At 52.5% G+C, this 20,999-nt stretch overlaps 1 protein-coding gene across 9 annotated transcripts in view; it reads right to left on the bottom strand.

Annotated features, from left to right (window-relative positions):
* Window positions 1-20,744, bottom strand: part of RIMS3 (regulating synaptic membrane exocytosis 3) — a 48,325-nt gene extending 27,581 nt beyond the window's left edge. For 2 of the 9 annotated variants that reach the window (XM_070260348.1, XM_070260353.1), the window contains exon 1: window positions 10,871-11,183. The gene's annotated coding sequence lies outside the window, so the exon portion shown is untranslated. Of the gene's footprint in view, window positions 1-7,928; window positions 8,026-10,870; window positions 11,395-20,629 lie in introns of those variants that run through there. The other 7 variants (XM_070260352.1, XM_023632490.2, XM_070260350.1 and 4 more) reach the window with 7 other exon arrangements.
* Window positions 20,745-20,999: the final 255 nt, after the last annotated feature.

Here is a 20,999-nt window from a genome sequence, read left to right as displayed (position 1 = left end):
CTGAAGGGAGTGAAATCTGACATGGCTTGGATGTAATGTTTTACGAAGGTCAATCTGACACTAAGTGCAGAATCAGAAGAAATCCTGAGAGCAGTCAGGAGGCAGAGGGAAGGGCCACACGGCTTCAGAAAGAGCAGGTGGAAAGGGGAAAGGGGCGGCCAGGAGTCATGAGAGGGCTTGGGGGCTTGCCTCGAATTAGCAATGGGACAAAGTTGGGGAGAGGAAAAAAAGAGAATCCAAGATGATTCACAGGAAGGGTGAATGGTACCATCAGCAGAGCCTGAGGAGGAAAAAGCTGGCTTAAGGGGAAGATGAGTCCCTATTTTAGATGTGATGAGTCTGAGATGATACTGCAGCTCCCACCTGCAGGTGTTAGGCAGGTAAGCAGATTCACTGGAGCTCAGGAGAGCAGTGTGAGTGGGTAGGATTTAGGTCTTTTCCTCAGAGGGAAAAGTGGGGTATGGAAAGGAAGAATGCCCGGAGGAGAGGACAGAGTGAGGAAAGGGCGAGAGGTAATACCCACAGTTAGGGGTGGGAGGAAGATGGAATCCACTGAAGGAGGGAGCACCAGGGGTTAAAAGTAGGAGAACTCAGAGAACATGCCATGAGTACACACACAGCCAGCCTGGAAGCCCTACCACACCCTGACATAGAGACCAAGGAGAGGCCTGCCCAGCCCAGCATGTGGGAGGGCAAAGGAGGCCCAGGTCTGAAAAAAAACACAGCTTGAAAGGAAAGGAGAAGGGGGCTTGATCCCTGGGGGAGGGTCTGGGCTGCAGCAGGATCCCAAGGCACTGAGGGCTCCAAACTCAGTGCTAGTACAAGAAGGACAATCCTCCCACCTGCAAACACACACAGCACTTGCACACCCATGTGGCTACAGAACCCCCAGGGAGGAGCCGAGAAGGTGGGAGAAGAGGCCTTTGGCAAGCCTTATTGCTGGGGGGTACAGAATTTATCATCCAACTGGGACTCTTTTCAAGAGCGAGCACACTACCAACAATCACACCAGGATCGCAGGTATAAATTAGGACTGTCCCAGGTAAACCTAGTCCTGAGGGATTCTGGACCCCCAAATACTGATTTGGTCCCTGTGCCCCCTTCCTAGATGGGGTGGCAGAACTGACAGACAGGCAGTAGGGACAGGCTAGCTCATCCTCGGAGGCAGGGACCACGCTGAGCGTGTTGGTGGACGCGGACGTCTCTCCTCCGAGCCCCGCCTCAGCCTGAGCGCCAACGCCCCTGCCGGGAGAGACGCAGCAGCACCACGGACAGCGGCCGGCGGTGTTCGCTCCCCGCCCTCCCCTCGCTAGGGCGCCGGCCGCATCAATATTTCTTGGGGGAAGGGGCTCCGGTTACCAGGCCCGCGCCAAGCCGGAAGGGGCCGCCTGCGCCCCACGCCTGCCCTGGAGACCCTCCGGGGAACCTAGCACATTCACCGCCCCAACCAAGACAGACACCGCCCTCAGACGCGCAACGCATCCCCCGCATACCCCTCCGCCCTCCGGACCCTTTCTGGGGCACAAAGACCCGCGAGCACACCACACGGCCTCTCAGACACACTACATAGCCATCAAGCGCTGTACAATGATGCTGACATACACAAAACAACAGGCACACACCACGCCCAGCGCGCAGGCCACCGAGACACACAGCACACACACACACACACAATATGCCTCACAGACAAACATAACATGGAGAGGTGTTCACCACAGACCCACATGCATATCACACACAGACACACAAGACACCCTGACACACATGCACAAACTCACATGCTGCACAAAAACGCACTCACAGAGAACCTCAGACATATCAGCAAAGATATCTTTATCACAGACACACATCACACACCCCACACGTGTGCAAACACACAGTATGCTCTCACAGAGACCCTCAGACATACCACTCAGAACTACATTCACTACGGACACACATGTACATGCAAACTTAACCTCTCTCACACACACACGCACACACACGATATGCCTTCACAGAGACCCTCAGACATTCACCATGGATACACAGGCACACGCCCCACACTACCCAGGCTCCCACCCCTCTCCCTGCCCCCCTGGAGCCCAGCCTGCCCTCCCATTGTGGACATGGGACTGGGGAGAGGACAGGCAGACTTCCCTCCCTCCTGCCTGGCCCTGGTCTCGGGCTCTGTGGATAAATCCTCTGTGTCCTCTGAGGCCTCCTGGGGTAGCTGCCCAAACCCCAGGGGCAGGCAGTCAGTGGCACAAAGACGTTGGAAAGGGGGAGCAGAGGAAAGGGGAGCTTTGAGACCCCAAAGCTCTGGGGCATGAGACTCCAGAGACAGCCTCGCCCTCACCTGCAGTTCCCACAGCGTCAGCACTCCCAGAGACTCCAGCCCTCCGGGAGGCCCTGAGGCCTGTGTTGTGCATGGGAACCAGGAGAACTGAGGAGTCTGCAGCTCCTGTTCCACCCAGGAGTGCCCCAAGGCAAACAGGCAAGAAAGGGGGCATCCTGTCCTCATCCAGACTCCCCAACTCCAAAGCCCCCTCTCAAGCAGGCTGAGGGGACAGTGGCACAAATTCTTCTGTCTGCAGGACAATCACAGCGAAATTCTCTGAAAGAAGCCCAAGCCAGGGCACGAGGTGAGGAGAGAGGATTAGGCTGGCACAGCATGAAGAGACCCTCAAATGTCCCAGGTAGATGGAAGGGATCTTCAAGACTGTCCAGGCCAATGGTCCACATGTGTGACATCCCCATACCACTTCCCAGTTTTGCATTATCCACTGACACTCTGTGCCTCTCAACGATTTCTGCCAAGTCTCCATATTCCTGTACTGCTCATTATTTCTTTTCTCAAAATTGACACTTTTGAATACATTTACTTTAAATAGAAACTTTATGTTACTACTATAAATGGAAAGCCAAAATCACTTATAATAAACAGAAAATGTGAGTAAAATAAATATAGTAGAAACAAAGCTATATTATTAAATTTTAGCTACATGGAGCTGCCAGACGAGATCTCTTTGCTAAAAAGGGGAAGGCAACAAGTGTTGGAGAGTTATTAAGGACATATTAGGCCCTCACAGACACCTTCTCCCTGGGACAACCTTGGACTTGACAGAGGTGAAAGGGAACCAACTTTCCCACTGTGTGGGCCAGTGTGATATCAGGGTGGGTCCACGGGCCACGGAAAGTCATCTCAGGTCTCACTGAAGGTGCCTCTCTCCACATTGGGCAGCCCTGGGCTTGCCCGTCTCCTGCAGGAGCTTGGGCACAGTGGCCAGCTGGCACCCTGTTGCCATAGTCCATTGTGGTAATAACAATTCTTAGAAATTGCTCAGTTCTTTCCCATTTACAAATTGTCCTCACACCCACCATTGAATACAGGCCTCACAGCAGGAATTATCATTCACATGTCGGAACGAGAAAACTGAGGCTCTGAAAGGTTCAGAGACTTGTCCAGAGTCACACAGCTACACAGGTTAGGTCCATGAGTAGGAGCCCTCAACTCCCCCCTGAGATGCCTTTTCTACTCCACCTGCATCCATCCATCCCATAGTCAGGGGCCCTTGCTCTGGGCTGGTCCCGTGCTGGGCAGTGGGGAGCAGAGGGAGGATGGTAACCTCCATCCTCACAGTATCCGCCTGTAAGGCCCTCACAATCCCAAAAGGCAAACAGGCAAGTGAATAAGTAGCTGAGGTTAAGAGCTTTTACTCTGGAGTCACACTGCTGCGTGTCCCTAGCCCATAAATGTCATCTCTCTGAGCCTCAGTTTCCTTGTCTGCAAAATGGGGATAACGACAGTACCTATCTTATAGGGTGTGATGATTAAATGAAACAATGCGTGTGCATAGCGTCTAGCACAGAGGAAGTCCTCAAAAATGTTTATTATTAGGGAAGTACAAAAAATAGAAGCAACGCAGGTAAAGAACAGCTGATTGGGGGAAAGGGTGGTAGGCACGGCATGGTTCTTCACTGAGGAAAGGAAACGGGTTAAGTCTTTGAGGATGAATAGGATTTTGGGAGGGAGAACTGTCTTGCCTGCCTCATGCCCTCCTCTTCCCTCTCTCCCCACTCCAAAGAGCGGGGAGAAAATTCAGGGTCTCCTCTCCCTCTCTCTCTGCTCAGCCCTCTGAAGGATATTTGAAAGGTTCTTCGGAGCCTGCCCTGGGCATTGCTGCTCCCCTTTAAGCCACAACACCAGGTCCATTTTCCCCAGGTGATGTCCAGATGGAGGGCTGGGGACCAGGCCCACCCTGGCACTCTAAGGATTCTACTAGATGTCCTTTAAAGTACTTGCCCAGATAACAAAGACCCTCGCTTTCTCTGAGGGGGTCAAGAGCCGTGTTCGCACGTCTGACTTTGTGCTCCTTCCCAGCAGGCTGCAGTTGATCGGACCACGGTGGGCACCTGACCCACTCAGAGCCAATCAGATCCTCTCCTGGAAGTTGGACTTGGATCTGCTAAGTCCTGGGTTCTATCTATGAATGTGGCTGGAACCGAGGGACACAATACAGAAATTATAGGTGGCCCAGCGTCTGAAAAAGCAAAGAAAACCCAGTCTACGGAGATAGAAAGGTGAAGGCAGCCAGGAAGGTGCAGAGAATGGCTGCTTCAATTTCTCCCAGCCTAAAGGTCCACCTCCAAGCCTAACGATTTTTCTGCCCCTCTGTTCCCAGGAACGCCTTGTGTCCTCATAATAAACCCTTCTTTATGACTGAAGCCAGCTTGAGTGGGTTTCTATATATAAGCAAAGACCTAATTAAGACAAGGGAGAAGCCGGGAGCTGGAGGCACAAAGATGAAGAATCCTGAAGAAGAAGGATCACTCTGCCTGCCCTGGAGGAGCTCAGTTTAACAGGAGATGAGCAGCAAGAGACGCAGCCTCCATCCACACAAAGGAGGGAGTGGGGGCCGAACTGTATGGGGAGGGCTGGGAGGGTTCCTCAGAGCTTCACAGCAAAGGTGGCAGCTGAGCCGGTTTTGAAGAATGAAGGACATTCTCCAGAGGGACAAAGCAGGCGTGGGGAGGCATTCCAGGCAGAGGGAACAGTAAGTGCAGCGGCACAGAGGCACAAAACAGCCTGACACGTTAGAGGGACTGCCAGGAGTTCAAAGTGTGGTGGGGGAGCAGGGCAGACGAGGCCGGACAGGCGGGCGGGTGCAGATCACCAAGGGCTTTGAATACCATGCTAAGAAGCTGAGGCTTCCTGGCAGCCATGGGGAGCTATTGAAGTATTTTAAGTAGCGGGGCGGGGGACAGGGTCAGTTCTGTGTTTCAGAAAGATCGCTCTGGGGCTGTAGAGAGAAAGGACCAGAGAAGGCAGGCCTGGAGGCAGGGAGGCCAGTTCGGACGCTGCAGCAACAATTCATCTGTTCCTTTCATTCACTGAACAACTCACTGTGTACCTACTATGTGCCGGGGCTGGGCAAAAACAGGATTCCTGACCCCACAGAGGTCACAGGCTAGCAAGAAAGAGAGACGAGGAAAAAGCAATTCAAGTGCGATGAGCATCACAAGCAAGTACAAGGCTCTATGGAGGGGGGCGGTGTTTACTTTCTGGTTTTTAGGCTTTGCTGCAGAAATGATGTGCGAGCTGGTACCTATCTGAAGGATAAGTAGGAGTTAACAGGGCTCCGGGAGGAGGAGTGCATTCCAGGATGAGGGAACACGTGTGCAGGTCCTGCAGCAGAGGCAGAGGGAGAACGGTCCAAGACAATGCAAGAAGGTAGGCAAGTTCCAGATCCCACAGGGCCTTGTAGAACACGTCAGAGTCTGGCTTTTATTCCAAGAAGTCTTGGAAGGGTCTAAAGCAGGGAAATGATACAATGAAACATTTATCTCTAGAAGTTCACTCTGGCTGCAGTGTGAAAAGTGAAATGAAGTGGGGCACGAACAGAAACGTAAGGAGACCAGTTTAGGAGGCTGTTGCAGGGGTCCTGGTGACAGCTGGTGGTGGCCTGGAATGGGGGAGTGGGCAGAGAGAGAGACGACGGACTCAGAGAGGCATTCAGAACCAACGGGACTTGCTGAGGACCGGCTGTGCCATGTGGGGGTGAGGGAGAGGGAGGTGTCCAGGAGAACTTCCAACTTTCCAGCTTGAGCAAGTGGGTGGGTGGTGGTGACAGAGATGAGCTGGGGACACTGGAGGCAGAGCAGGTGCCGGCAGGCGGAGCTGCGAACCTGGCTTGGGACCTGAGGCTGATTGTGATGGATCTAAAGGTGGTCCAGGAAGCAGTCAGACCTGCAGGTCCTGAGCCCAGAAGAGATCACTGAAGTTGAGAGAGCGAGTGTGATGACCTGCGAGTTGGGGAGGAGGGGGCCAGGCAGGGAGGAGAGAGGCCAGGCAGCTCTGAGGAATCAGGGCAGCAACAGGGCCTGAGGGCAGAGTGACCAGGAGCTCTGAGCTTGGAAAATCAGAGCCATGAAAGCCAAGGGTTACTTCTCTCGGCCCTGGGAGGGATCCAGCTTTGGCTCCCCCTCTCCTGGCCAAGCATCATGCACTCCCCAGCTGAGAGCCATCCCTTCCCCACAACAGCTTCTTCCTCCTGGCAAACTCCAGAGTTATCCTTCAGACCAGCTGAGGGGGCCCCTCCTCTGAATGAAAACTTCCCTCGTCCAGGTCCAGGCGCTCTGTGGTCCAACAACCTGGGTTTGAATCCCAGCTCTGCGACTTGATAGCTGTGTGACTTTGGCCAAAAAACTTAACCTCACTTTCCTCATCTATACAACAGCAATAATAATAGTACCTACCTCATAGGGCTGTTTGAAGATTAGTCTGTAAAGTGCTGAGCAGAGAACCTAGCACACAGTAAGCGCTAAATAAATGTTACTATTATTAACATCCCACCCACCTTGGGACAGTTAGTCATGCCCTCCACCTTCCACCTCCTCCACCTGGGAACTATTTGCAGGTCTGTGTCCCTCCCTGGCTCTTGCCATCCCTGCCCAATTTGCAGGACTATATAATATTCAGGGCCCTCTGCGAAATGAAAATGCAGGACCCCTTGTTCAAAATCTTTGAGAATTTCAAGATGGTGACAGCAGAACGTTAAACCAAGTGTGGGGCCTTCTATGTGCAGGCTCCTGTGCAACCACAGACTCAGGAAACCAGCCCTGCCCCCACCCCCAGCCAGCCGTGGGCCTAGCCCAGAGTAGGTGTCAGTGATAGAATAAAAATGCCAACTGAAGTTGAGATAGGGCTTTGCAATTTCCATTTGGAATTGCATTTTCTCTTTCCCATAGAGAGATAACATCAATCCCATTTTATAGACAAGGACATTGAGGTTCAGAGACGGGTGTGCCTTCCCAGAGGTCACCCACCTCATGAACTGCAGAGCTGGGATGTGAACATAGGGCAGCCTGGTGCCAAAGCCCTGCCTCTTGCCCTCTGGCTCTTTGGGGAGGTCAGGAGAACCTGGCCCCAAGGGGTGATCTTCGTCAACAAGGCTGAGAGGCACCTCGGCCCAGAGAGAGGGAGCTGGAGGGACTGCGACTGGCCCCCTCCCTCCTGGGGCGTGCCACACAAACAAACTGCTCCCTGGGCACCAGGGCTGCGCACAGGGAAGGAGTAGGAGAGGGCAAAAGGTGACTCCTGAGACGGCTCTGCTGAGGGCCATAGACCCCAGCCCACACTCTCTGGAGATCGGACCCCGCCTCCTTTGCTGAAAACCCTTAGGGACTGCCATTGGCTTCAGGACAGTTCCCAAGTCCAGTATCTTTCTAGACCAGGGAAGTCGGGCCTGGCTGTGCTGACACCTGCCCACTCTCTCCCCGCTCTCCACCACTGCTGGCCTCCCCCACCACACCAGGCCTCTTCCCACCATCACCAAGGCCTTAGCACAGTTTCCTTTTCCTCATCCCTTCTTCTTTGCATCTTCAACTCCTTGTCACCCTAGGCTCCCTGAACCCCACCTTACAACACACGTCACACGTGTAATTACCTGCTCCGGGCCGTCTCCTGGCTAGAATGCAGGCTCCATGGGGGCAGCGCTGCCTGGCTCATAGATCTTGGTACATCAGGCGTCTGAATGCATCTTCCTGCAACAGAGGCAGGAGGGCCCTGCACTCTCTCTCCCCTTCTCTTCACTCCTCCCCAACCCTCCTTTTCTTGTCCAGACATTTTGAGGTCAAGGTGTGAAGAGCCCAAACTTGCAAAGAGAAGAGAATCATCATAGAGTCTGTGCCCTCCACCTGCCAGTCCTGGGCTGGGTGCCCAATATCCAGTTCCTACATTTAACCCCCCAAGCGCCTTCCAGATGCAGGTAGCCAGTATGGGTGTCAACTATTCCTATTTTCCAGAGGAGTTGAGGCTACCTGCTAAAGTGGTAACAGAGCCTGGAAGCGGGGTTTGAACCCAGGTCTGTCTGATGCCCAAGTACCTGGTGTCCTCTCTGCCCCTGTGACTCACCGTTCCCAACTAGCTCACCTCCAACCAGAGAGCAATTGTTTCTACCCTGTGCCCTCAGTTCACACACACCCCGCCTCAGGCGGCACAGCTCCCCTGTTGGGTCAGCAAAACAGCAGTGTAGGAGACAGCTCCACCATCAGCGAAAGGCCAGTGTGGCAGTCACCCCTCCCCGGGGTCAACAAAATGCCAGTGTGGGAGAGATAGTTCCCAGGTCAGCCAAACACTAATGGGGGAGACAACGCCACTGTCAGTAACATGCAGGTACAGGAGGCATATCCTGCACCTCGAGTCACAAAAGGCCTTCGTGAGAGACACTTCCCTAGATCCTCCCCTGCCTAGGTCCATGACTGGGCTGGGGGTGCACAGAGTCCTGCAAGGTGGTGCTCCTGGGGTGGGGTTGTGGGAGGCACTGGGGCTGGGGCTGCTGCTGTGGCCTGGGGGAGAAGGCTGTGGCTGAGGAGGGGGCAGACTCGGGTGAGAGTTCTCACATGGCACTAATGAAATCAACCACTAGCCTGCCCCCCATTCCCCAGGGACCCTCCAGGCTCCAGCTGATGCAATGCCCAGGCTGGATAATTGTTTTCTTCTCTCCTTAAAGGGCCAGCTGCTGTTGCAGCTGCAGATATCACCCAGACCCCTGACAGACCCCACGGAGCTTAGCACCTGGTTAGGGATAGGGGGAGCCCAGAAAGTAGCAGTTCGACCCTGGGCTCTGCAGAGTAAAATCCAATTAATGTCCAGAGACCAGAAGGGTCTGTGAGCAAGGAGGGAGGGAGGGAAAATAGTTAAGACAGAGACAGTGCCTGGCCCAAGAGACCACATGCCCCAAGGGAAGGGACCATGGTCCCTGCTGCAGCCTCAGCACCTGGCTCCTGCCTGCCTGTCCCATCAAGTCCTTGGCACAGGGTTGACTGTGAGTTCAGCAGTTATCTACTGAGCTCCCCTGAGTACCAGGCACCGTGCTAAGCAGCTCAAATCCACCATTTCATTTACTCCTCCTGGCAGACCTAGAAAGTGGGTCTGTTTTACTGAAGGAGGCTCAGAGAGGGGAAGTGATTTCCTCAATAGCACACAGCCTGAAAGTGGCAGAGCCTGAGTTTGAAGCTAAGTTTGCCTGACTCTGGGCTTCATACCTTGCAGAGGGTCGGGTGGGTGTCGAACCACAGGGCTAGAGGTCCCTAAGCCAGGCAGCCCGGCATAGAGGGCAGGGAAGGGGTCCGTGAGCCCTAAATAGGCTCTGAAGAGCATGGTGCTTGGTTTAAGCACAGGTTTCACAGACCCCTTCCCCGACCCCACCCTCAACACAGAATGCCCCATTAGGCTGCCCACATGCCCCCAGGGACAGTTGGCAGCTGCCTGATTACAGACTAATTGGTGGCTGGCAGCAACTGTGGGGCTGGCTAGTTAACCTCTTGGTGACCCAGGGCTGGCCCAGAAAGGCTCTCTCACCACCACTTCAGGCCCAAACCCAAGGACCCTGGACTTAAGAAGTCATCATAGGCAGAGGACAGGACCAAAGGGGCAGCAGCCTTCCTCTCCACACCCAGACAACACCCCTGGGGCTGAGGTTGGACGCTGACATTCACCCAGGCTCCCCAACCCTGAAGGGCCACATCCAAACAACCCCCAGGTGGCAGTGCCAGCCAGCACCTCTTGCTTTCTGGCCTTGGGTATGGCATTGCCCACCCCATCCAGGACCACAGGAGCTATGGGCCCTCCCTGGGTTTCCAGGCCCAGGGTACCGGGAAGAAACCCACTCCTCAGGGCTGGGTTGTCCAGAGAAGGTGAGATGGGCATAGGTCCAGGCAGCCTGGAGGCCAGCCAGTGAAGATACCCTCCCCCTGAAAGAGAAGGTGCCCAGGTTGCCCACCAAGGGTCTTGCCAACTCTCCCTGAACCCTGGACTCCCCACCGTGGATTGACCACCTGCCTTTCCCAGCTTCCCAGAAGCCCCTTTTCCCTACCCTAGGGCTGGAGTGAGCACCACCCCTTTTCTTTCATGGGGTGGAGGGTCCTCTGGGCACTACAATGGTGTCACATTGGGAGGAAAGAGTGGCTGCTTCTCAACCAGGGCCCGGGCAGGAGGGAGAAAGGCAGGCAGCCTTCCAGCTCCCTTTCCAGGAGGGATGTGAAGCACTTTCCAAAAATGCCATGCCAGGCAATGCTACGGAAACCCAGGGCCCCAGGTGCTCCGAGCACCAGCAAAGAACTCAAGACTCTCGCTTCCCCTACCCCATTTTCCAGGCTTCCCCAAACACCCCATGTTCCCCTCTCATACCTCAGCCCCCACCCCAGAGCCATCACACGCACTGTGCTCATCCCCCGGGCCCCCGCCCCCCCGCCCCAGACCCTGCACACTCAGATCCCTACGTGGCGCCTCACGGCCCGAGCCCCCCTCCCTCTGCCAGTGGACCCCCAGACCTCCGCAGCCCCCTCCCCACGTCCACTCCCAGGCGAGCAATGCCTATTGACTTACCCGGAGGTGGGGCCGGGGTCCAGACAGGGAGGGGTCTCCGCTGGCCGAGGCGGCTCCGCAAGGCGGGGCAGGTGCTGCCCCGGGACCCCGCCCCGCGGACCCGGCGGTAGGCGCGGCCCGGTGCCAGGCGGGCGACGGACTCCGAGGGAGTAGGGGCGCGGGGCGGGGAGGGGCCGCGAGAGAGGCTCACGGGGGCATCGCCCGCCACCGGGCAGGGCAGCTCCGCTCCGCCCGCCTGCGCTGCCGGCTCCGCAACCGCCACGGTTCTCAGCAGCCGCCGGGTGCAAAGCCCAAACCCCGGCTGGCGGGAGGCGAAGAGAGAGGCGGGGCCTTATGGGGGCGGGGCCTCGTCCGGGGCGGGGCCATGGGAAGGGCGGGGCTAATTGGGCAGGGCGGTGGATGGTGGGCGGGGCCTGCGGAATCCGGAGAGTCTGGGTTTGCCTGGTTGGGGTCGACCTAGAGGGCGGGGTCTAGAGGACGCCTTAAGCCTCTCCACCGACTTAGAACGCTGCTGCCTCGTGCTTGGTTGGCCCCCGCCTACGCCACCACCTCTGTCTTTTCTCATCTTTCCATCTCTTTGGGGCACCTCCTAGACCTCACTGGCACCGCGATACCCCGCCCCACCCTAGACCAGATCCTGGAACATCAGATGGTAAGAGAAGGGGGAAACGACTTACAACATCAAATCCAATTTACAGATGGAAAAACTGAAGCCCAGGGCGGAGAAAAGACTTGCCCAAGGGCCTGCTATGAAGAAAAAGACTTTATAATATCCCTCTCAGACAGAGGTGGAGGGTGTTCTGCCCTGAGACCCTCTCTACTTCTCCTAGAGCAGTCGTTTTCAACTTGGGGCGATTTTGCCCCCCAGGGGACATTTGACAACATTTGGAAACCTCTTTGGTTTTCACTGGGGGTTGCTACTGGCATCTAGTGAGAAGAGACCAGGGATGCTGCTCAATATCCTACAATGCACAGGACAGCCCCCACACAAAAAATTACCGGGTCCTAAATATCAGCAGTGCCAAGGTTGAGAAGCCCTGTTTTAGGCCATGGCATCCACCTAAAGAACTTCCAAGCGGGCTCTCTGAGTCCCAGGTTCGCCGGCCCGTGGGAACTTGAGGAGGATGCTGTATAAGACTCTCATAGGGTCACGCCTGCCCCATCTGGCTCTATTTAACCTTGCTTAGCTGGTCAGCTCCACTTTGGGGCTCCAGTGTTCTTGATTCCACTCATGTACAAAGGGGATGATATTATTAGTATTTGCTTTCCTAACTGCTGGAGGCAGGCAAAACCAGTAGTCTCCCCGCTGAGGGCACGGATTAAAATATGAGTGTGGTGGTGGGGGGGGGGGAGACAAGGATTTGGAATTCAGTGACCCTTCTAGGGTAGCTTGCATCTTCTATCTACCCATCAGCCTATCTCATCCCTTCTCACCTGGTCTGTGAAAAGGGTAAACTGAGACCTAACAATGTGGAGAGCCCAAAGCAGGGTCCCATAGCTGACCAGCGGTGGAGTTGTAACTCACAATTTTATTCACTTCCTAATTAAACTTTTGTTGTCCTCTAATCTGCATCAGGCCTAGAACTAGGGCCTGTGTCGTAGAACAGTTTCTCTGGAGCAGCAAAGGGAATTAGATTCGGGGAGACAAGAGGGAGGCGGGAGAAGCAGCTGCAGCAATGGAGGAGGTGCAGGATGGGGACAGCAGAGCCTGTGAGGATGTGGGAGGGAAGAGAGGAGTCAAGAGTCCTCTGTGCTCCTCCCGTGCACCCCATCACAGAGACAGGTAAACCAGAGGCTCTCTTTGCACATCTAGTGAAAACTTGGACTTTCCCCCTGGAGAAATGTGCAAATGTACATTTTGCATATAATTTTAGGGACTCCAAAGCTACATATTGGCTTCCAGAGGATTAGGTGGGATGTGGGGTGAGGGTCGAGTCTTGAGTAGTATAGAAGAATAAACATGCAGGAATAAAAAATCTAGAAAAAACAAGGAAAGGGATTTGCTGCACCTGATATTAAAACAAATTATAAAGTCAAGGTATTTAAAGCAGTATGGTATTGAATCAGGACTGCCTACACGAATCGGTGCAACAAAACGGAGTACAGAAATGGGTCCAACCACACAGGGGAATTCAGTGGACGATAAAGATTCAGGTAAATGGAGAGAAATATAGGTCTTTCGACAAATGGATGGAATAACTGGCAAGCCATTTGGGGAAATAAAAGAAAGCTGTGTCCTTACTCGACACCAAAGTAAATTCCAGGTGGAGCGTGTATTTAAATAATAACACCATAAGGTACCAGAAGAAAACATGCATGAAAGTTTCAGTAATCTTGGAGATGGAAAAGGCTTTCTAAACATGTCAAAAGGAAAGGGGAGCCAAAGGGAAGAGATAGATACATTTGGCTATAAAAATTTCTATAGAGAAGAAGTGATCATACTCAAATTTGAAAGACGACAAACTGGAGGAGAGAAATCCCAGTTGCCCTCCACTCTTGTCCTCTCTGGCCCGCCAGCCCTTCCCCCAAGCCCGCAAGGGGACGAGGCCGGGGCGGTGAGAGTCAACGCCGAGCACTTCGCGGAGGCTCCTCCTACGGCGCCCTGGCCAGTGCCCACCTGTTCAGGGGCTGGGAAGCCCCGGAAATCCCAGCCGGACCATCTGGGCCCACAGCAGGTGCCTTAGCACAGCCGAGCCAGAGTCCGCCCGGAGGCTGCTCAGCACTGCCCTCGGGTGGTCATCCTGGGAACTGCAATCCTCTGTTCCAGTTCCTGCAGCTTCCCCACGCGAAGGCGGAATTTTTTCTTAAATAGCTCAATTTTTGAGGGAGCTAACCATGTTCCAGGCATTGTGCTCAACACATAACAAAGAGTATTTTATTTGATCCTCAAAACAACTCTTCTAGGTAGGTCCACTGTATTATCACTTCCATTTGACAGACAAGGAAACTGAGGCTTTGAGAGAAGCGGTGGCATCAGGATTGAATGTCCGACTCCTGGCCCCACTCTTAATGTAAGGAAGGCAAGTCCTTGGGGGAATTCAATAGAATTTTTTGAGGTTTACCTTGATCCAGGCCTTGTGCTGGTGCCGGGGATTCAGAATTGAGAAAAACAGTCATTAGGGGAGACAGGCAGAGAAATGTTTCTGACACTAAGTCCTGGAAAGAGCAGAGGACATGTTGACCCCAGGAAGGAGTGAGAGGGACAGGGAGGGGTCCCAGAGGAGAGTCCTTGAAGCTGAGTCTTGTGGAGTGTGAGAGAAGGGTGAAGGACCAGGGCAGCACTCACAAAGGCTGGAGGAGGAAGAGTGGGGTTTGGGGGAGGAGTGGTAGTCTGTGTGGCCCACGTCTGGGGTGGGTTGGAGATGAGGTTGGACAAGTACACCAGGACCAAGCTAAAGAATTTGGGCTCAGAGGAGTTTGGGCACAAAGACTGTGAGAGCTTTTCCATGTTTCAGTTGACTTAGTCTAGGGTCACCTGCTCTGCCAACCCAGCCTGCCTCTTTCCTCCCAGATGCTCCCCACCCGGGATCAACGTACCAGTTGCCTAAGCCAGAAACCTGGGAGTCACCCTTGACTCCCCCCTCCTCCTCACCTCCATCCAGTTAGTTATCAGGGCCTGCCAAGTCTACCTGCTAAAACTCCCCAGGTTTGTCCACTGCTCTCCATCCCTATGGCCCTCCCCTTGTCCAGACTGCCTTCCTGTCACTCCTGAATCCAGCTACCGGCAGTGACTTAGTCTCACCACCTCCAAATTTTCACACAAGAGAAATCCTTCTGAAATGAATCTGACCACATCCCCTTTCCTATTGAAAACCCTTCTCATGGACCCATTCAACAGATATTGAGCAAGCATTTGTTACACGTCAAGTACTGAGGACACGTGATGAGCAAAACTTAGAAATTAAAGCCTATTGAGGTGATAGATATCAATCAATGACTCCCCTCCACCACCACCACCAAAATAATACATAATTACAAGCTGGGATGGATGCTATGGGAGGGCCTGCCCTGGTAAGGGAGGTCCTAGAATCTCCCCAAGGTACCCTATCTGAAGTCTGAATAGCAGTCAACCAGATCAAAGCATCAAGGATGAGGTAAGAGCTGATGTGAAGGCCCTGAAGTTGCTTCTCTGAGTCTCGGTTTCCTCATTTACATAATGAGGATATTTAGATTGTGAGGATTAAATGAGTTAATATGTGTAAAGTCCTTAGTGCAAGTCCTAGAACACAATAAATCTTCCGTGTTAGCTATAATAATGTTCTTTTTTTTTAAATGATTTTATTTTTCCTTTTTCTCCCAAAGCCCCCCAGTATATAGTTGTGTAATTTTAGTTGTGGGTCCTTCTAGTTGTGGTATGTGGGACGCCACCTCAGAATGGCCTGACGAGTGGTGCCATGTCTGCACCCAGGATTCGAACTGGCAAAACCCTGGGCCACCAAAGCAGAGCGTGCAAACTTAACCACTCGGCCATGGGGCCAGCCTCTACTTTTTTTTTTTTAAGCGGAGAGTCATTGGAGGTCTATCAGCAAAAGAGTTCAATGAGAAAGTACCATTTAAAAAATATCACTCTGGGGGCTGGCCCCGTGGCCGAGTGGTTAAGTTCGCGCGCTCCGCTGCAGGCGGCCCAGTGTTTCGTTAGTTCGAATCCTGGGCGCGGACATGGCACTGCTCATCAGACCACGCTGAGGCAGCGTCCCACATGCCACAACTAGAAGAACCCACAACGAAGAATGCACAACTATGTACCGGGGGGCTTTGGGGAGAAAAAGGAAAAAATAAAATCTTTAAAAAAAAAAAAAATATCACTCTGGCTGTAGTGAGGAGCAAGGATTGGAACAAAGAAAGAGTAGATTTAGGGGAATCAATGAGGAGACTTTTGCAGGGGTTCACTGAGAGCTGTGGGGCATTTAAAATAAAGAGGCAGAGAGAATTTGAAGAGATTTTGTGGTTTAGGTGATAGAAACTACTGGCCTTGGTGTTTGTTTGGTGGTAGGAGGCTGTAGGAGGTGGCAAGGAGGGGTCTTTACATTTTGGCCCTGCCAACAGGTTTGGGGTGATGTTGTTAACCCAGTCAGGGAAGCCTGGAGCAGGCCTGGGGAGGTGCTGAGTCCAGTTCTGGATGTATTCAGATACAGGTACTCTGGGGCATCCCGGATGAGGGACTGCAGAAGCAGATGATTAGGGCAGGAGTTCAGAGGAAAAATTGTGGTTAGAGACATAAAATCCAGATTGTTGGCAAATAAGTGAAAACTGAACCTCAATCATGCTGTCTATGAAAGGGTAGGAGGAAGGAGATAGCTAGATGATCGTTAAGATTTCTTCTGGCTCGAACACATATAGGATTCCAAGTGTTGTGGTTGGTAGGACCCCAGAGATGGAGAAGAAAAAATCCATGTGGTGTGAAAGACTTGGCAGAGGCTCCTTGGGGGCGATTTCTTATTCTTTCACCTATCTTTTCTTAGCAGCTACTATGAGCCACATGCTCTACTGGGATGGAAGGTAAACAAGACCCAGCCCCTGCCCTCAGGGAATTCATAGCCTGCAGGGGAGGGGGGGGACACAAACAAGGCAAAAGGCAACTACAAAATAGTAACCCAAGTGCCCTAAAGCCAGCTTAGATACTTTCTACAGAGGAAGTGACATCCAAGACCAGACCTGCAAGTCAAGCGGAAGAAAGCTGTGTGGGGAGTCTGGGCTGGGGAGGCTTGTTCGTATGGATGTTTTAAAGATCCTCTTCCCTCTTGAATTTTTCACTTTGAACTCTATGCATGCGCCCTGAAAGTCCATTTGGGGAACAAAGGCCCAGGCAATAGTTGCGTTTCTTTAGCTCTGTTGAATTTGCCTTCTTCTCCTAGATCCTTCTCCTCAGTGCTCCTGATGGCCTTAACTCCACACTCCCTGCCAAGGCTTGGACAAGGTGGGGAAAGGGAGGCCCTAGGGCACAAATTTAGGGAGGCACTCACTCTTAGGGCGTGCAATGTGCTCCTGGCTCTGCCCCCTGCTCACACCCCTACTCTAGCCTTTCTGGTGCTCCTCAGTGCTCACATCTTGCTGTTCAGTCCCCACCCCCATTTGCCCAGTGAAAGCTTGCTCTAACTCCAGGGCTCTGCTCAGATAGCACCTCCTCCTGGAAGTGTACTGCTCTCAGCAGTCATCCCTGCCTCCTCTCTAGGCCGGGAGGGTCCTCCTTACTCCAACAGCATGGTGAAGACTGCGTAGTGCAGTGGTTAATGCAGCAGGCTTTGGCATCAGAGCCCTGCTGTCCTGATTATTATCTATGCACCCCTCTCTGAGCGTGTTTCCACATGTGCAAAATGTGGTGCCGACTTCACAGGGGAGCTGTAAAGATTAAATGAGAAAATGTATGTAAAGTGATCAGCAGTGATGGGTATGGTGTCCTCGTCCTCGGTAAGTGGTGGCTGTTATTACTTTGTTTATAGTTCTTCTAAAATACATATTCTAATTATTTTGCTGCCTTTATCTTCACTCTACCCTATGTTCCTTGGGGCAGCGGGGAGGAGGACGAGGAAAAGAAGGAAGAAGATCTTCATGAATGACATTTAACAGACATTAAGACAGGTCTGCTGCACAAATAAAGGAAAGAAATGACACATTCCATGGGAAAAGTTCTGAGCAGGAAATCTGGAGCCTTGGGCAGCGGTCATATGGTCCCAGGGGTGGCACAGAGCCTGCCAGACTCACATCCACTTTGAAGAAAAGCTGCCACAAACCCTGCTGGGGCTACGCTTTAGACCACTTGGCCCCTCCAGCCTCTAGACTTGAGCAGATGGGGCCAGCACCAGAGCCAAGGGTTACCACGTCATATATTAGCTGGAGACCTCTAACTAATGGCCTAGCACGACAATCCAAGAAAGACCAATTAGAGGCTCTCTTGAACCACGGAACAGAAAGAAATTGTCAGGTGGCAGAGGGAGTTGAAGTAGGGAGGTCAGAGACAAGTGGACCTTGGCCAGTAAAGCCATGTGTGAGCCAAGATAAGAGGGAGCAGAGACCAAGAAGCAGCAGAAGTCTGTGGGTAGGTAGAGGAGAAAGGAGCAGTTCTGTGCAGAGATGGAGAGGGTGGGAGGAGAGGAAGAATGAAGACAACAGTCCCAGAGCTGCTTCCTTCCTGCTGGTGTTTCCATTCCAGGCCTTACAAGAAACTCCTTTAGGGGGCCGCCCCGTGGCCGAGTGGTTAAGTTTGTGGGCTCCGCTCCGCTGCTGTGGCCCAGGGTTTCGCTGGTTCGGATCCTGGGCGTGGACATGGCACCACTCATCAAGCCATGCTGAGGCAGCATCCCACATGCCACAACTAGAAGGACCCACAACTAAAAATATACAACTATATACCAGGGGGCTTTGGAGAGAAAAAGGAAAAATAAAATCTTAAAAGAAAAAAAAAGAAACTCCTTTATATTTGAACTAGATTGGGTAGGTTTCTGTTCCTTGCAGCCCAATGAGCCTGACCCTACTTGTTACCGTGGCAAGTCTCTGCCCCCTGTCTGGGCCTCAGTTTGACTACACCACCGTCTCTAAGATCTTCTCCAGATCAATGTTCTCTTTGAACATCATGCAGAGTGAATGGGTTTTAGGTTGTTGGCAACTGAGTTCAGTATTAGTTACAGAGTGTCCATGTTATCCTGGCTCCCAAAATAACTTGGTGGCTGGTTAAAGAGCCTGTGGGAGGATCCAACACACACCTGGCTTTGAACCTGAGCCCTGCTGATAGAGTCTGCCTCCCCTGTCCATTGCATCCTTTGTTGGATCACAAAGGGACTGAGGAACCAGGGCTGGTGTTTCTCCAGTATCTTTTGGCTGCTGAATGCCCTACCTACCCCCTTAACACTTTCCTGGACCCACTTCAGCATTTCAGAGGATCCCAGTGCCAGGTCTGTTCCAAAGAAAGTGCCACTCCAGGAAGAATTTGAACAAAGAAAGTTTCCTTCTTTGGTGTTAAGATCTCTTGCCTTCCAGCTGTTTGGCTCTCGGCCTGTGCCCTGCCTTCATCCTTCTAAGCTAACAACTATGTTGATAATAATACTTCGTTGCTTTTGCATGGTGCTTTGTGCTTTTCAGAGCATTTTCATGCTTATTATCTTATTTGGTATTCACAGAATCCCAGGGAGGATGGGCAAGAAGGAGAGACAGAGGGCAATACCTCTCATTTCTCCCATCCCATACACCCCCTTAAAAGAACTACTTTAAAAGAATTTAGAAGAATTATCCTTCTGCTCTTTTTAAACCAGATGGACATATTGAGACTGACCTTGATTAAGTGTTTTGCCCAAGATCACAGAGCAAGTTAATGGCTGAGTTGGATCCAGATTTCCAATCATGGATCACACTTAAGCAGGATTTGCCTGACACCACCTTGAAAAACACTACTGGCCATGGCAAGGGACCTCTGAGAGAAGTGGTGTTCTTGACACCGCTGCCCCTTTGAGGCCTCCAGGAGTCATTCACAATCTTCCCCTCTAGTCTCTACAGAGATTTGGCTACTCCCCAGTGGCTTGGGTAGCACCAGGGGCCCATAGAAATAAGCCAGGTTTGATGTAAGGATTTAGTAACAGTTCCTTAGGTGTTGGCATGGATAAAGGCCATTGGAAGAGTTGGTTTTCTTGTTGTGATTACAGAGCACCTGGTGGAAGGTATGACAGGAAATATTGAAAACCATCGGTCTATCCCTCCATCAGCACCTCTGAAAGAGAGGAAGCAGAGGTAATAGTCCCTGCCCCGCCTCCTCCCTAAACTATTCTGCAGCAAAGACACCCTTTCCTGGCCCCTCTGTTTTGGGCCCCTTTGCCAGCTACACTCATTGCTGCACTCCCACCTGGCCATCCCTGAGCCCATCCTTCCCGGCCACAATGTGGAGTCAAGCAGTGAGTTCTCTGTCATGCAGTTCTAATAGGGTTAAGTGAGGAAGCTCTGGAGGAAGAGCCTTTATCTGTGCTTTCTCCAGGGTCTGCCCTTGCTCCTTTCCCAATGCCCCAGCAGAGAGCTTAGTGTGCTTCTCTTTGGCATCACCCAGCCCCATAGCAGCAAACAGCACGACTGGGAAATTAGTCACGGCAGTGAGCCTGTCCAATGGCCAAGGCAACACTGTGTCAGTCGGGGTGAAGACAAGAAAACAGAAAATGTGCTAGGAATTTCAAACAGAGGGAATTTGTTTCAGAGAACTGGTTAGAAATATGTTGTCTTGAAGGAGGGTAAGGCGGGGTAGACTAGAGATGGGTGGCTGCAGAAAGCTTCTCTCACTCCTAGGCGGGGAGGATCAAATGGAAGGGTGTTATTAGACCCAGATGTGTACTTTCTGCCGACACTGCTGGAGAGCTGTTTTTGAAATGATGCTGCTGGCAGAACTGCCAGAGGTCACTGGAGCCTCTGGCTACCCACTGCTGCCCCTCCAGTACCATGATGCTGCTGGAGCCTGTGGCAGTAGGCCACCACTGCTTGAAATGGTGAAGGTCTCTGAGCCCACAACCACTGGCAGATGCAGAGAGAAAATGGCTTTTCCTCTCCTCCCGCCACACAATTTCCTACCAGTACTTCCCAGTGGCTGAATCTGACAGGAAGCTGGCTAGTGAGAGGAGTCTGAAAATGTCGTTTTCAGGGCCCAGCACACTTAAGCACAAAGCAAAGCATGGAAAAGCTAGAGTGGGGCTCAGAGCAAACAGGCAAATGACCAACATAAATGCTACTGAAACTTACAACTAGTGTTGGCACCTTAAAGGCCATGTGTATTGGACATTAGTTGATTACCTCATTTCTCCATTTCTCCCTTTCCAACAGCCCATGATTTCATTTCCAGGATCCACGTGTTTTCAGGAAGCTGACTCCATCAGGGTAGAGGAGGGCTGAGCCAGTCAATCCCACTGACTAGAATGACTGGTTCAGGTGGGTCATATGAACTCACCAGTCCAATCAGAGAGGATCTCAGGATTTTTGCTGAGAAGGCTGGCACACAGCCTGTCTCTTCCTTGCTAACCACGAATGAGGAAGTATGCAGGCCCTGGGAGCTGTTGGCAGTCATCTTGGGACAATAAGAGGAGCAGAAACCAGGAAGAAAGAGTAGCCCTGAGGACTAGGAGGTTAATTTGGGGCAACATGGAAGCCATATGCTGTAGTCACT

Source organism: Equus caballus, chromosome 2 (assembly GCF_041296265.1).
Source record: "Equus caballus isolate H_3958 breed thoroughbred chromosome 2, TB-T2T, whole genome shotgun sequence".
In the NCBI taxonomy this organism is placed as follows: Eukaryota; Metazoa; Chordata; class Mammalia; order Perissodactyla; family Equidae; genus Equus; species Equus caballus.
This window is presented reverse-complemented; position numbering and strand designations above follow the sequence as displayed.